This window comes from Oxyura jamaicensis, chromosome 3, assembly GCF_011077185.1.
Source record: "Oxyura jamaicensis isolate SHBP4307 breed ruddy duck chromosome 3, BPBGC_Ojam_1.0, whole genome shotgun sequence".
Taxonomy (NCBI): Eukaryota; Metazoa; Chordata; class Aves; order Anseriformes; family Anatidae; genus Oxyura; species Oxyura jamaicensis.
In genome coordinates, this window is record NC_048895.1 from 10022901 (window position 1) to 10038187 (window position 15287).

Genomic DNA, 15287 nt, shown 5'->3' on the forward strand with positions numbered 1-15287 from the left:
CGAGGGCCGCCACGCCGGGCTGGGGGCGGGACGGGAGGGGGCGGGAGGCGGTGCGACCGACGGGGCGGCTCGGCCCCCCGGGCACCTCGGTCCCCTCGGTCTCCTCGGCCTCCCCGGTCCACCCCCCGGTCCCCTCGGCCCCGGCCCGGAGGGGTCAGCAGCCCCCGGTTGTCCGCACCCCGCCGCCGGGCACCCCCGAGGGGTACGACCAAAGCGGCACCCCCCCGGCGCGCTCGGGGTGCGGGTAAGCGGGACTTTGTTCCTCGCCGGGAAACCTTTTATCTCATCACGATGCCCGGTGCTCGGGGAGGTGGTTTCGAGTGAGCCGGTGCTGGCCGATGGAGCGGTAATGGATTTAGTTCAGCCATCTTTAGGTGCACGAGTTGCCGGGCTGCGCAAAGTTAGACCCTGCACCGTGACATATCTTGTTTTCGGTGCCAAATTCTTAACCAGTTTTAGATAGCATCTCAAAGGTCTTTTTCTTTTTTTCTCTTTTTTCTTTTTTTTCTTTTTTTTTTTTTTCTTCTCCTCTAAGCCTGTGGATTGTTTCTTCGCTGTTTCCTTCAGAACAAGCACTACATCCTTTTTTACCCATTAGGCTGCGGTCAAAACTGCAGTCCTTTTCTGAAAATCTAGTAGTAAATAATAAAGAGTTGTATTTTTAGAGAAAGGGAATGGAAATTCACACCAATAAGTATTGCAAAGAGGATGGGAGTGATGACAGTCGTGCAAACAGGCATGCAGCTGACAATAACGTGGGAAAGATCAGGGTTTGAAAGAGCAAGTACTCTTTACAGGTTACACCTGCCAATGCCAGCTTCACATGGATGGGGTTTAGTTCCTTTATTTATTCCTTTATTAAATTCGGATTTTGTATGTTTTTGCACAGGCAAATCCCTTGGTTGATACATTTTTGCAAATCAGTATTTACTGTTCTAGGACTTCTCCATAGCAGTTCTTCATGCTTTTATTTCTTATATTTGGGATTAGATAGATTTTGCTGAGATTTTTGCCCTGAGATTTCATGTTGTTGGCAGTTATCTTCTGGCCATATCCATAACAGGAAACTTTTCTCCATTCCTAACAGACTGTTCGTCCTTGCCAAGTGAAGAAAATTGCTTGCGTTTACACCTATGCTATCTTTCCAGGAAAAGAGGACAGATAAAATGCAACAACTTAGTTTACAAGGTACTTGAAAGTCATGTTTAAATAGCCCCTAACACATTTACACTTAACTTTTTTGCCATTATTGCTTTTGTGACAAAGGTTTTTTGTTTGTTTATTTGTTTGTTTTTCTGTGGAGGTGGAAGGTTAGTGTCCAAGGAGAAGTATCAGATTTTCTATCTCCTGTAATGCTGAAAGGGACTGGTATCACATGCAGCCCTTAATAAAAAAGTGGCTCTTATTTCAGTGTCAGCTGTATACGATTATAAATAGTAAAACCAAATAATATAATTAAACCAATAGATCACATATGATAGTGCTCAGCAAGTTCACCTTTTGAGAAAAACCAACTAAGTTTTTAGTTGGCAGATGGTTAGAAAAGTTTGTGTAACTCGTATATGACATGCACTGTCCCATAAGTGAATCTTTTACCAGCCCTGGAAGCTGACTGACTTTAGAGTCTGTGACCTTCCAGATGTCCTGTCTATGAAGGGATCTGCTGCCACGGTGATAATTAGAATCACTTAATAGATAGGAGATGCACTGGTAACTTTTCCATGAAGAAAGAAAGAAACTTAATCGTGAAAGAACATGGTTTAGCTATTCCAGCACTGAAAATACAATACTCTATGCATCACCGAATCTCAGCTTCTAAGAATTAGAGCTTTGCCACATTTTCAAAATGTTTTGACAACTCATTTCACTAAGATTTTTACTCAAATCTTGAAATTTGTCACCGTGTTGTGATAATACTTATTTTTTTTTAGCTATAAAGCCTGGGTGCAGAGGAGAGGGGAAGAAATGTCCATTTATTTTTTATTAAAGTTCTTGCTGAAAATGTTTGGTTCTTTTATAAGCAACTAACTGTTGGAAACCTCTACAGGACTTTGGCCTAAAGGAAAGTCCCAGTTTCTGTTAGTCTGATAGAGATAGCAGAGTTTGAGGAAATGTATTGAAGTCTCTGCTGCATCTTGACATGGGGAGAAATCCTAAAGGCAGTTGTTTGTTTAAATGAATGATTATTTTAATAAATGTGCTTGATTAATTGAAAAAAAAAACCACAGTGCATTTGGCCAAAATATTACTGTGTTTTAAAACATTTGCCTAGCAATTTTTTCAATGCTGATGGTCTACTGTTTTTTTTTTTTTTTTTTTTTTTTTTTTTCTAAAATTGGCTTCCTGCACTGCAGGTTCACTGGGGCCCAGCTTCCTCTGTTCATACGCATAGTATCAGCCATTTTCTTTGTCAGAGGGCCAGTGTTCATGAAAGCAATTATTTTAATAATCAAACAGTGATGTTTACATTATTAGCTTGGTTGTTTAGAGTAGAGCTCATGATAAAAAATGCAATGCATCCATTAAACGTTTAATTAAACCATTGTCTGAAAATAGCTCATAACACTGAACATCATATCCTGCTGCTAGAGAATAAAGTTTAGTATGGTATTTTAAAACAGCCCAGCTACTGTTGTTCCTTTCAAGGGAACAGATCTTCTCTTTTGTAGGCAAAATCATTAAATTCCCACCCCTGGTTTGATTGTGTGACTCATAGCCATGTTAGCAAGGCCACTTCTTTTGACCTCAGTGATACTAAGACCTCCACAGTTGGACGCTTGGTTTCAGTACAAGCTTCACTTGTACATATCCCCACTGATACTGCAGCAAATATCTTCTGTGAAAAAAAAAAAAAAAAAAAAAAAAAAAGTGGGTAATTTAGCAGCTTTTAACCACTATATTGAAATGGAATTGTCTCAAGTAATTACTTGGAGGTGTCTCCAGCAGTATGAATATAAATGTGCAGTACAGTTCCTGACCTAAATTGTATGGCTGGTTTGAAGTAACCTGACATATTTTCTACCGTGATGGTGACCAAAGACAAATTATAGATTTGTAAATGTTACTGTAGCTGTGATTGTTGTGCAGATGCTTTTCCTTTACTCTTTATACTGTCCAACACTGTTTAGTTTTTGATTTGTAATGCATGTCAAGGAAATTACTTTTCATTGGATAGTCTTTTGGTTAGTCTGGATGCTTAACAAACTGTGCATGCAATACAGTGGTGCTCTTCTTCGCTTTTTTTGTCTTGGTACCTGTGGTGGTACTTTAGACATTCTTAATGCCACTTCTTCCGCGCGTATTTTGGTAGGTTCTGAAACGCAGCACCTTAACAGTGACCTGAACAGCCGTATAACTTGTCTCTTGTCTCTTACCTTTATTCGGGTGACCTTTTGGGGAGGGGAGAGAGAAAACAACCAGGCTCATAGCTTGTCTTGAAGATAGGTGTTAGCTGCTGCAGCCAGTGGAGTTAGCTATAGCAGCAGTCTGTCTGCAAACTGGTAGGAATGTTTATCAGGTAGCTTGGTGCTGTATAATGCCTTGTTACTCCATCGGTAGCAGTCTGTCATCAGAGCAGAGCTGAAGAAGTTGATGAAACAAACTGTGGAATCCTTTGGGAACCCTTTCTTTTATTCCCAGACTCAAAATCAAGTCAGGGCAAGATGTAGGAAATACTCACGTGTGAGTTTTGGCTTGCTAGCCAATTTCAGACAACATTAGTGTACACTCATTTGCCAGTAAAGCCAATGGAAGCTGAAGGCATCCAGCATCTGATGCAGTTTGTTTAGCATGCAGATGACTTATTTTCATCTCAGTCTTTTGCGGCATGCAACTTCACCTTTAATGACCAAACCTTTCACTGTGGTGGGTTATATTCTTCCGATTTGTTCTGCTAATTTTCTTTCTACTATTACTTTGTGTAGGGAAATCTGCCAGTATCTAGACATTCAAAGGATCTTAAAAATGGATATACATGATCTTAAAACTCTATGAAAAAACAACTCTGTAATGTCTCTAAAAGCTTATAAAGGATATTTTCTGAATACACAGCCTGCTGTAGAATTCATGTAGTGTAATAGGTAACCAAATAATCACTTCCCTGTCTTTTTTTTTTTTTTTTTTTTTTTAGCTCACCTTGTTCAGCACAACTGGGGCCAGACTTTTCAGAACAGATTGGTATTCTTCAGTTCTCCAAGTTAAGGGCCGTTTCCTTTGAAAGGACTGAATGGCCAATTAGGCTGTGAAGGTGTGCTGCAGCCTGCCATTTCTCTTGGCAATAACTTGGAAGAAAGAAGAAAAGCTTTTTGGAAAAAATCTCTCTCTCGAGGTGAGATTTATTGCATGCTGGCTTCTTTTGAACACGTGGCCCCCATTGTCAGTCATAGAATCATAGAATATACTGAGTTGGAAGGGACCCACAAGAGTTGTTGTGTCCAACTCCTAACTCAACACAGGACTACCTAAAAATTAAACCCTATGTCTGAGAGCATTGTCCAAATGCTTCTTGAACTTCGGCAGGCTCGGTGCCCTGACCACTTCCCCTTAGGAGCCTGTCCCAGTGCCCGGCCACCTCTGGGTGCAGAAACATTCCCTGACCCCCAGCCTGACCCTCCCCTGTCCCAGCTCCATGCCGTTCCCTCGGGTCCTGTCGCTGTCCCCAGAGAGCAGAGCTCAGCGCCTGCCCCTCCGCTCCCCTCGTGAGGGAGCTGCAGGCCGCCATGAGGCCTCCCCTCAGTCTCCTCTCCAGGCTGAACAATCCATCTGACCTCAACTGCTCCTCATACATCTTGCCCTCTAGACTCTTCACTGTCTTTGTTGCCCTCCTTTGGATGCTCTCTGATAGTTGTATGTCCTTATCATGGTGCCCAAAACTGCACATAGTACTCAAAGTGAGGCCACACTAGTGCAGAGTAGAGTGGGACAATCGCTTCTCTCAACCATAGCTGTGCTGTGCCTAGTGCACCTCAGGTTAAAGGGTTTGGCTGCCAGGGCTCACTGTTGACTCATATTCAAGTCATCATTGACCAAAACATCCAAATCCCTTTCCATGGGGCTGCTCTACAGCCTCTCATCCCCCAGTCTGTATTATTTCAATCAGAATGGGATGGATGCAGCTCTCGATAAACCTGCAGCCTGCAAATCCACACTTGCCTGTGAACCAGAGAGCTACAGGGAGCTCGCCAGGAAGGAAAGTAATTTTAGAGTGTGATTTGGAAAATGATTCAGTTAAAAAATTGCTATTTTTGAAGGGCTACTTTCCACTGGGATCCAGTCCACAGCATATTCACAGAAGCACTTGTCTTGCTGCAGCAGAGCGTGGTGGAGGTGGGAGGAAGAAGGTCTGCCTGGGAGCTGGCAACCCCACACCTCACACCACTGCTAGGTAAACAGTCCATGGATCCTCCGTGCATCTTCCTCCCACTTCAAGTCTTACCTGTATTTGGCAGCGGGATGTAAGGTGAATGCTTTAAACTTGGCTAGTTTGATATAAATGATGAAGGCTCACCCTCCATTGGTGGGTTCACTGTCCCCAGGGGAATGAACAGTCCTGTGTATCTGGAAATTGAGCTTCTAGGCAAAGTTTTGAGACACAAAAGCCTACATTTTCCTCTTGACATAAAAGCCAATGACAGACTGAGGAATTTATCAAGCAAATTCATGGCTTAAAAAATCACAAACACATTTTTCATGCCACCTGAGGACTCACTGTATGTATTTTAAAACTCCTGTGGCTGCCTCCTTGATCAGTTGCTTCAGCTGGTAGCACTGACATGAAACCTGCTCAGCTGATGCTCACTGTATCAGGCTGAGCCTTTACAGAAGTGCAGAACAGGACTAACACAGCAAGAAAAGATTGGTAATCTCTCTGGCTTGCTGGCTTCGCTTTCTAGGATGAAAAAAATGCACGTAAAGCTCTGATGATGTAGATAGGTTTGTTGCAGGTGGAGATGTGATGATCTGATCTATGGTGATAAACTTTGTCAGTTAACAACAAACAGGTTAAAATGTCCCCTCCATGCTGGATTTCTCTCTCTTGTCTCATGCTGAGTGTTGGCCTTTTGAGGTCATTCATCCTGCTAAGCTTTTAATAAATGAGTGCAACTGATGAGTAAGCAACTTTACATAATTTAATTTGTTCTCAAGGATGCGTGGAGTCAAAGCATGTGACACATACAAAACATGACTATGCTGTAGTTCACATGCAGATATCAGCACTGCAAGATGCTGATGGCTTTAGGAAGCATTAGAATTTATCACAATGGTGCCTGAACCCTGAGAGTGACGGGCTGTTGGGTTTCCCAGACTATGAACCTAGTCCAAGTAGATGTGCATGTGTGTCCATGTATATATTATACAAGGGAGTAATTTCCCTTGAAATGAAAGACAAATTTGGGCCTACAGTTGGTTGTTCATCAATTTATCCTATGTTGTGGTGGTGTTGGAAATATAGGTAACTTCTATCAGCTGAAGGGTCATGGGGAGAACCACTGTGTATAATTTGTCAGTGCAGCATTGCAGATTTATTTCACTCTGTTGAGTGACTGACTTTAAACAAGGTGTCATTCTCATCACTGTTGCTTTTCTTCAACATTGCTAGGAAGTGGAAGTTTGGGTCAATTTTCTGAGAGGTTTCTCCGATCCTGTTCACGTTCTTGCATGCAGCAGATGAGTAGCCCAGCCCCAGGCTGTGTGAGAAAACTTTGAAATCGAGCAAGCAGGTCCCTGAGGGAGCAAACAGGGGTCAGACACTCATCATCTCACCTTGTGTGTAGCAGAGAGATTGACGACTCTTGCGCTGAGTTCACCAAACCTTACACAGACACTGTCTGCTGAGACTGTGATTCACCCTGAGAGATCAAGAAATGATAGGAAAAGGGAGCATATTGTTTTGCTGATTGGTTATTATTTCTTTGTTCTGGAACACTTGTGTCTGAAAGAGATGTTATGGTTAGTTCTGTATCTGGGGGGATGAGAAACGTATGAGGCAAGCAATGTATCACCTCTTGAACGAATGCTAGCCTTCTTCTAGAAAGCAGAAGGTAAAGAAAGAGCATGTCAGTCAGGAGGCTGCTCTTTTACACCTGTCCTTTCCTGCTTCAGAACTTGGTAAGCAAACTGAAGAATGTATTGAGCTTTCAAAAAATAAATAAATACCCAGTTTGTCATGCAGAGTGGCAGTGTGTTTTAAAGGACTTTCCTTCCCAGTTTTTATCTTTTTTTCTTCCCAGGACTTTTCTTCCATTATTTATACCTACATAAAAGACGTTTTCTGTGCAATACCAAAATACTCTTTGTGCATGTAACAAAAGAGAGCTACTGTGCTACTGAGCATGCAAAAATGCTTCAGGCAAAACAGACAAAACTGTGTTCAGGACCAGGTTCAGTCTCATTTTGGGGTCTTCCTTAACCTGGAAATGGACTTCAGCCTGGAAGCTAACTTGAAGTGTCAATTCCTTCCCAGATTTCCTATTTTTATAATGGCAACTGCCAAATATTCACCTGGCCATTAGTGGAAAATTCAGTGAAGCTGTTTGGCAGCATTTTGCAGCTGTTTTACAAATGAGCAATTAAAGAAGTGGAAAGAGTAAGTTTTTAAGCTTCTTACATCAGATGATCCATTATTTTAGAGTACTGGAGTATGATTTAGCCTAAAACAAGCACTTATCAAGTGAAAATGTATTAGTGGAAACAAACAAACAAACAAAAAAGCACAGTGTAGAACATATAGTATTGAAATATAGCTACATGGTTTGCTTCAGGCAATGAAGACTTTAGGTAAGGAATGAGGTAAAGGTGAAACAATAGTGGCACGGAAGATGCCTAACTCTGGTCACTCCAAAATCTGACTAAATAATGGTAACTCTGGTGGCACACTGTGCCTGTGATCATCTCTGCAGATCTGCAAGCATGAGAAGGGTAGGAGGCAAGGATGGAGAATAGAAAGGAAAACATGCTTTGTTAAAAAGGTCTCTGAAGACTCCATCGGCCTTTCTGTCATCCTGGGAGTTTTTCTCCTAGCTGCACAGCTCTTCTGGTTGGTTAACTTCCAGTTAAATTAGACAGTCAGCATGGTGTAAGGCAGTGGCTGGAAAATTTTTCAACGCTTGCTTGCCAGACTAGATTTTCCTTTTACAAATTGGAGGTTCAGTGTGCTAATATACAACATTTTGGAGATATGAGGGCCATCCCTCATGGAAGAAAGCTGTTCCTGAGCAGTGGAGTGTTGAAGCTCTCTGGCAGGCAGGGACTGCTGGCTTCCCTTGAACTCACAGCTAGAAGTTACTGTTTTGCAGCGCCTCCATGTCATTAGGACTCAGCTCATGCATCCTCAGTAGGCACTGTGCTATCAGCTACTGACACTTGGTCCAGTGGCCAGGTCATCTGATTGAGGCTTTGAAAACATTTTTTTCCCTCACCAACTCTGTGCTGATACATCATGTTGCTCCAGTTATTTCTCTTCCACTTCCTTTACTTTCTCTCCTAACTTTGCTCTTGTTTCTCTCCTTAAATTGAGAATTATTCCAGAACAGACCTCCTTTTACTTTAATGCATTATGATAACTGCATAGGAGATATACTGGTAATCATGGCTGGGAAAGCTTCCCATCATCCAAGAAAGACTTAAAGAGCATCTTATTGGCCTGAGAACCACTGTACTGGGGAGACCTTGGCATGCTGTTAATAATACAAGGGTAAAAAACTGTGCTACGAAAAAGAAGTGTGCTCTAGCAGGTAGGCTTCATTCCTGTCCAAATGCTGGTGTGGCTTATTATTTTCTAATGAAATTAAATGTATTCCTCCTCTCTTAATTAGACTGTGTTGATTTAATTTGTGTTGTATGATAAAGATCCTAAATTCATGTCTTGCATGTTTTATAAGTAGTGAGCAGGAATTTAGCTGCATGAGACCCATTAATGTCAACACAGCTAACTCCCCATGCAGTTCTCTATAGACTATTTTATATACAACAACATGGATTTTCACCTCTTTATACTTCTCTTAGTCTCTGCAGGAAAAATAGCAATAGCTAATCTGAAGGCAAGCACACATTTTATTATTGCTCTTAAAGCAATAATTGTTTTTATTACTCTGATTTTTTCCTGCTGACAAACAACAGGCAGTGTGTAACACAGACATCAAATAGCTGCTTTTTTGTGGTTTAGGGAAAGTAACAGAACAGTTTAGGGAAGGAAATCACAGATTATTAATGTTATGTAATAAAAAAAAAGCCTTTGTTTTTGTTGTTTTGTTGGCTTGTTTGTTTGTTTAAGAGACTTGGTATGCACAAAGTTAGGGAGACACATCTCCAGTTATTAGAAAAGGAAGAACATTCATTTCTCTAGTTGAAGTTTTCTGGGTTTGGTTCCTTTTTCACATACGAATAAAAACGATCCAACCATTGTTGAGAATGCAAATAGGGAAAAAAAAAAAAGGCATTTTCCAAGCAAAAGATGGGAACTTCATCCTATCACGCTGTCCTTACAAGCCATGTTTTCAGAATTTAATTTCAACTATTAAATTTATCTCACTGTGCCTTCTGCTGCTAAGACAAAAATTCTTATCTTAGAATCTCGTTGTTCGTGCTTCTTGCTATCCATGAGAACAGCGCAATTTGGAGACAGTCATGGATGATTCTGAGTATTTGCCAGCAGAAAGATCTGTCAGCATCCCCTGAGGACTGTAAGTGGGTCTTAGATGTGGCAAGATGTTTTATTCAAGCTCAGCTTGGTGGCAACTCTTGCTACAATGTGCATTGCACTGTTACATTTGGTAGGAAATATCTGTGGGATCTCACCTGTATTGTGCTTACTGTTAGGTAAGAAACCATTACACTTGTAAAAATTTAGTCTTCCCAAAACTTGCCTTTCCCGATTCAGTGCATGAATCAGATAAACAAAATGCAGCTTATTGCAGTGGCACTTCACAAGGGTTAAACTCACAGTGTCCTTCTCACATTTTTTCCCTGCTTTTTGATTACAAAATATTATTTTTGCTCTGTATTGAAACGAGGGAATACTTCCCATTTTGTAAACATAAGTGTCTCCAGACCTGGGCATTTCTGGTCGTAAAGAATGTGATGCACTACACCACTCATTGACCCAGTATTAAGCCCATGAACCAAATTCTTCCATCTGTGATCAAGTGCTGAAGGAGGCCAATGCAATACAGAACAGAAATCATCATTTTAACTGCAGTATGTGGAAACTTGTGTCATGGACTTCAGCTGAGCAAACCAAATCTATAAATATAGATGGAATGAACTGGAAATGGCCAAGGAGACAAGTGTCTGGATTTTATCTGTTGAGAATTGTACAGTTAGGAGCTGCCAGCATGGGTGTCTAGGTCTCACACACATTGGATATGTATAGCTTATATAGATTGTTCATTTGGAAGGGACCTTCAAAGATCATCTAGTCCAGGTACAGCTCAGGAATTCATTATTATATGGAAGTTGTGAATTCCAGGTTTGCTTGATCCAGATGCTACTTCTAAGCTGAATCATATGTAAGTATATGAGGCTGAGTTCTTGATGCCTGCAGTCAATGCATGAGTCAGAGGAACAGAGCTCAGGGAAATAAAAGGTTTGCTGAAGCTGAAAGGTAGTTTTGGTGCAAGAGCAAATGAGTGTATATTGCCCATGACCACACTGAGAATGGATATTTGAAAAAGTTTCTAACTTTTAAAGCAGTCAACTATTTGAACAGTCCTCCAGTAGGAGAGCAAAAACGTGGACTACCTGTAACGTAGGGTCCAAAAATAGTGAACAAGTCTTTTCCATGGGACAGATCTTTTCTGACACATACTGCAACCTGGGAATCTTTTAAAACACAGCAATTGTCTTGAACATTCAAGATAGACAGTGCTTTGTACATCTAAAGCAATGATATGTCTTTCAGACCTGCTTTTTTATATTTATTTTTTCTAATTGATTAAGAAACACAAGAAATAACACAAAGGATAAAAATGCATATTGGAATGTTAGAGAATGTTTTGCTAAATGCAATGCTCTAGCTCTTTCCTGAATGAGAAAGTCAAAAACGGGGATACCACATTCAAAACCCTAATTATAAACATCATCTGGTTCTAACTTCTTGCAGCCTTGATTCTGCTCCGCCTTGCATCAGAGGTATGTTACACAGCTGCAGTAGCATCCCAATTGCACCAGAATATTTGTAATTACAGTCATGATTTACCTTCCCTAAATAGCCTAGAGCTTGCACCTCTAAACTTTGAAGTTTGAAAACTAAGTGTAGATTTTCTCAAGTAGGAGGGTTGTTAAATTCAGTCCTTAAGGCTAGACCTAGTTCAATAAAACACTATTGAAAAGTCCAGAAATTGAGAAATTATGGTCAAATGCAGTAGCAGTTTGCTGAACAATTATATTGCCATTTTTAGGAGAGGCACTTTTATACTGAGTCATATCAACCTTTCGTTTCTTATCACTGCTGAGTATGCTCCTTTTATTGTGCTCTTTTCCCAGCCTCTTCAATCAATACTTTCTTGATGACTAGTAATTACAAGATTAAGTTCTGCTGTGGAGATGAATTTACTAAACCTTTTGAGTTGCTGCTTCTAGGACATGCAGTCACAGAACACAGATTTAATGTTTACTGCTATGCTTTCTGTCTGCCCACATGAAACTGCATCCAGATCTCATGGGTTCCTATCTAGTACTCATCCACAAACCCACTTTCCTCAATGGAGAAGCAAAGCTATGCTTTGCTGAAAAAGCAGAGGTGAAGAGCTCTGTGGTGCCTTAGTCATTCTTCCAGCTGTTCCATCACTTCTGCAAGTCTTGAATCCTCTGCAATAAAGCACCTTTCACAGTCGTTTCCCAGAAGAGGTGTAATAGCTATAACCTATCTCTCTGCTATTAAATTCCCTGGTACTAATGGGTTATGGCCTTCAGCAGTGTGGATATTATTAAGAACAATACTGTTACACTGGAAACTCAGTCAACTGTCAACTTTTACATTAATTGTTAAAGGGTTTTTATCTTGGCAGCCCAACAGGAAACAAATACCCTTGATCCATGAAAACATCTCAGACATAAAAGTCACCAGGTAATGATTGACAGACCTTGTTTTTCCCTTACCCTCAAAGGAAACCAAGGAATTAGAAAAGACGTTGGTAGAAGAAAAGGGGGTACACAGTGCCATGGGTCCTTCATAACAAATGTTGCCTGCTTGTATTGGCATAGTGCACCAGCAGTTCATCTGTTTCTCAAAGGGGATCAGAGTGCTTTCCCGTGAGTGGTTTCCACCCCGATGGAGCTTTCTTTGGTAGTAGGAAAGAGCAGGAGAGAAAGAACTGCCACAAAGTGCACCTTGGAAGGTTGGCACTGGCCACAAGGAGGAAGAAACGTCCCTCCAAGGGTAGTGCTGTGGTGCCATAGGTCACCTAAAGAGTATGTATGATCAGACCATAGCTTTGTGTTTCAAGGAACAGCAAGTGAGGGTCTCAAAACTGAACGCAGCACTTGAGGTGCGGCCTCACCAGGTAATTACAATTAGCTGTGTATCAGATGATACTGTCTCCTTCTTGCCCTTGGGACGCCTCGTCTGATTAAGACACTTTGGACTGATTAAAAAGTGGTCTTCATGGACATCTTTTCAACTGGACATGAAAGTACAAGCATATTCTACTTTTTGCAGCTACTCCAATATCTTTAGAAGAGAAAACTGTCAATTCTCTGGGAAGACGTAAATATCCATCTTTAAACATCTCCACTACTCTTCACTCCTCGCTGCTGTATTCTGCAGGCATTCAGTTTTGTTAATGTAGAAACAGTTCTAAAAGTAATCATAAGCAAGAATTATTTCATGGATTCAAAACCAGAAGCAGACTACTTGTTGTTTTACTACAATTCAATTTCCTAAAAACTAAAACATGATTTTTCTCATATTAAACTACTGCATAAACTGGGCAACATCTTTTTTTTCAATAACTGACTCTTCCTATAATGAAACAGACATTATTGAAAAACTGTCGGCACATGAAGTTACACCCATTTCCGTTAAAAGAACAGTTCAAAGAAGATAAATCTTTTCTGATTTACCAAAAATAACCTTATTTCAAAAGAAAAACTAACACAAAACCAGCAAAATACAATGAACTGGTTTGAATTTTTTTTATTTTTTTTAATTTTTTATTTTTAAATCTCCAACATGGTTAGGCTTCATTTCTCTGTCCATGGCCAGCATTTCTGGAAATGGCATGTCCTGCCACAACAGCAAGAGCTGGAGCAAGGCTGCTAGCAGCAGTGCTTTGTGGAGACAGGCAGGTGGCTGAGGAGGAAGGGGGTATTTGAGGCAAGAGAAGGTATGGAAATGAAGAAGAGATGTTAACTGCAAAGCTAGGATGAGAATGAGGGAGATAAGATATTGCTTAAAATAATTGTGTGACTGTTAAAATACATTATTTTGCTACCAAGTGAATTATAGATGAGAAATGGAGATTATTCATTTGATGCATCATAGAGAAAGGACATAGAGGATTAGAAACGCTGTTTGAGCCATAAAGCTTTCACCAAACAGGGAAAGAGTAATGCTTTTGTTTTTATTGTGCTGTCTTCAGCTGACAAACTTCTAATTTCATTTCCAAAAATAAAGTTCTGAGCCAAATATAAAGGGACCTTAAATCATGTGCTTCTGTGACACTGTTGACTGTGCCTAAGTTAGTTTGATACCTATCTGTTGGAGGTTTAGAGAAAACTCAGGCTTTATGGAAGGCCAAACAATTCCCCAAATACATGCAGATAAAATTTATTCCTATTATTTAGCCTTCTGTGAGGGCTGTGCTTGCTTTCTGCACCTTGTATCTGAACTTGGTCTGGTTCCTCCAGCCCACAGTCCTGCAGTGCTGCTCTGAAAAGAGTCTTACTCCAAAACTGCATGTCCGCTGCTCATCCCAGCTCTTCTGAGTCACACGTTTACATCATCCTGCTCCTTTTGGTGCATTTCTCAGCTGTGTGTTGGGGAAAATGCTGCTGCAACCTGCTAGTACAGCATCAGTGATAACAACAACTGCCAAATTGACGACAACAACAACAAAAAAAACAATTATTTTCCTGTATCAAATAGGCAAATCGTAAGATCTGACATAAGAATGCCATGCACTTCAGTTCTGTTTCATATTTATTATGACTTTGACAGCTCCTTGACTGCCTGTGGAAGTAGCTTTAAAATAAATTCTAGTACATTTTAGTTACCAGATCACCAAGTGCTGCTATTTTTACAGCGTTCAGAATGAGGTAGCTGGTGAGGAATGTAATAAATAGACTTAAATCCCTCCTGTAAGCCAATTTCAAAACTCAGAGGAGCAGTTTTACCCTCAAAGCTCAGAGCAGCCAAATGCATTTTACATTCAGATTTCCTAGGCAGGCAATATTACAATGCTGTGTCCTGCACTCTTTTGAGCCAGGCTGTTGAGTTATGTGATTCAGATACGCTGAGTGAAATAGCAAACCTGATCTGCCAGCTACTCTCTTTCCTTATTTTTTTTTCCCCTTCCCTCCTTTACAGTTTTTCTTAACTCTCTCCCTTTAGTAGCTTAACAGTATATTTATCTCAATTTCCAAATTGAAGTTAGCAAAGAAGGATGTGTTAAATACCCAACCAATGCATAAAGGTTGCAATACATGAATAAAGCACCAAAAAGATAGATACATGTAGAAGGTTATTTTGACATATCAGCCTTGAGAGTAATATTTTCATACATTCTAAACAATTTAAAGGCTAGGAAAAAAATACATATTTATTACAAGGGTAGCTTATATTTGCTCGTTGTTCCTTTCACATTGTCTTTCTCTTTTTTTTTTGTGAGTTCCAGCAGATGAAAACTTTAAATAAAGCAGAAAATTTGGTTGGCAGTTCCTAAGTGCATTACCTTCCTCTATGGCTGCACTGTACAACTAAGCTAATTTCTTAGACTATATTTCTCAGAATTACCTGCTTCTTCCTGCAGCATATTCTAATTCTTTGTGAGATACTGAAGCAAATTGTTCCTTGCCAGCCTTTTTTTTTTCCTTTTTGGATCCACACCTTTGCATAAATATGAAATGAATATTTCTAAGCCTGGCTACAAGAAACTTCAACAGATCCTTCCTCCACCCCCCAAATTACTCCTTAACAGCCTGTTAACATTTACTGTTTAAGTAGATCCTCTCAAATAACTAGTCTCATGCTGAGTTTCCTCTTGTATACCTTAACTAATGAACTGTCATGAAGCCCTTCACAGAACACATAAAGATGATGTCTTCTGCCTCATGTTTAAGGAAAAAAAAAA

General features: G+C 40.4%; 2 long non-coding RNA genes across 3 annotated transcripts in view; both read left to right on the plus strand.

Moving 5' to 3' along the window:
* The window catches only part of LOC118163979, a 4973-nt gene extending 658 nt beyond the window's left edge, over nt 1–4315 (plus strand). The window contains exons 2-3 of the long non-coding RNA XR_004749277.1: nt 1088–1188; nt 4130–4315. This is a non-coding gene — a long non-coding RNA (uncharacterized LOC118163979). The remainder of the gene's footprint in view (nt 1–1087; nt 1189–4129) is intronic.
* A 937-nt stretch (nt 4316–5252) lies between these two features.
* LOC118163980 overlaps nt 5253–15287 on the plus strand; it is a 57730-nt gene continuing 47695 nt past the window's right edge. For both annotated transcript variants that reach the window (XR_004749278.1, XR_004749279.1), the window contains exon 1: nt 5253–5458. This is a non-coding gene — a long non-coding RNA (uncharacterized LOC118163980). The remainder of the gene's footprint in view (nt 5459–15287) is intronic.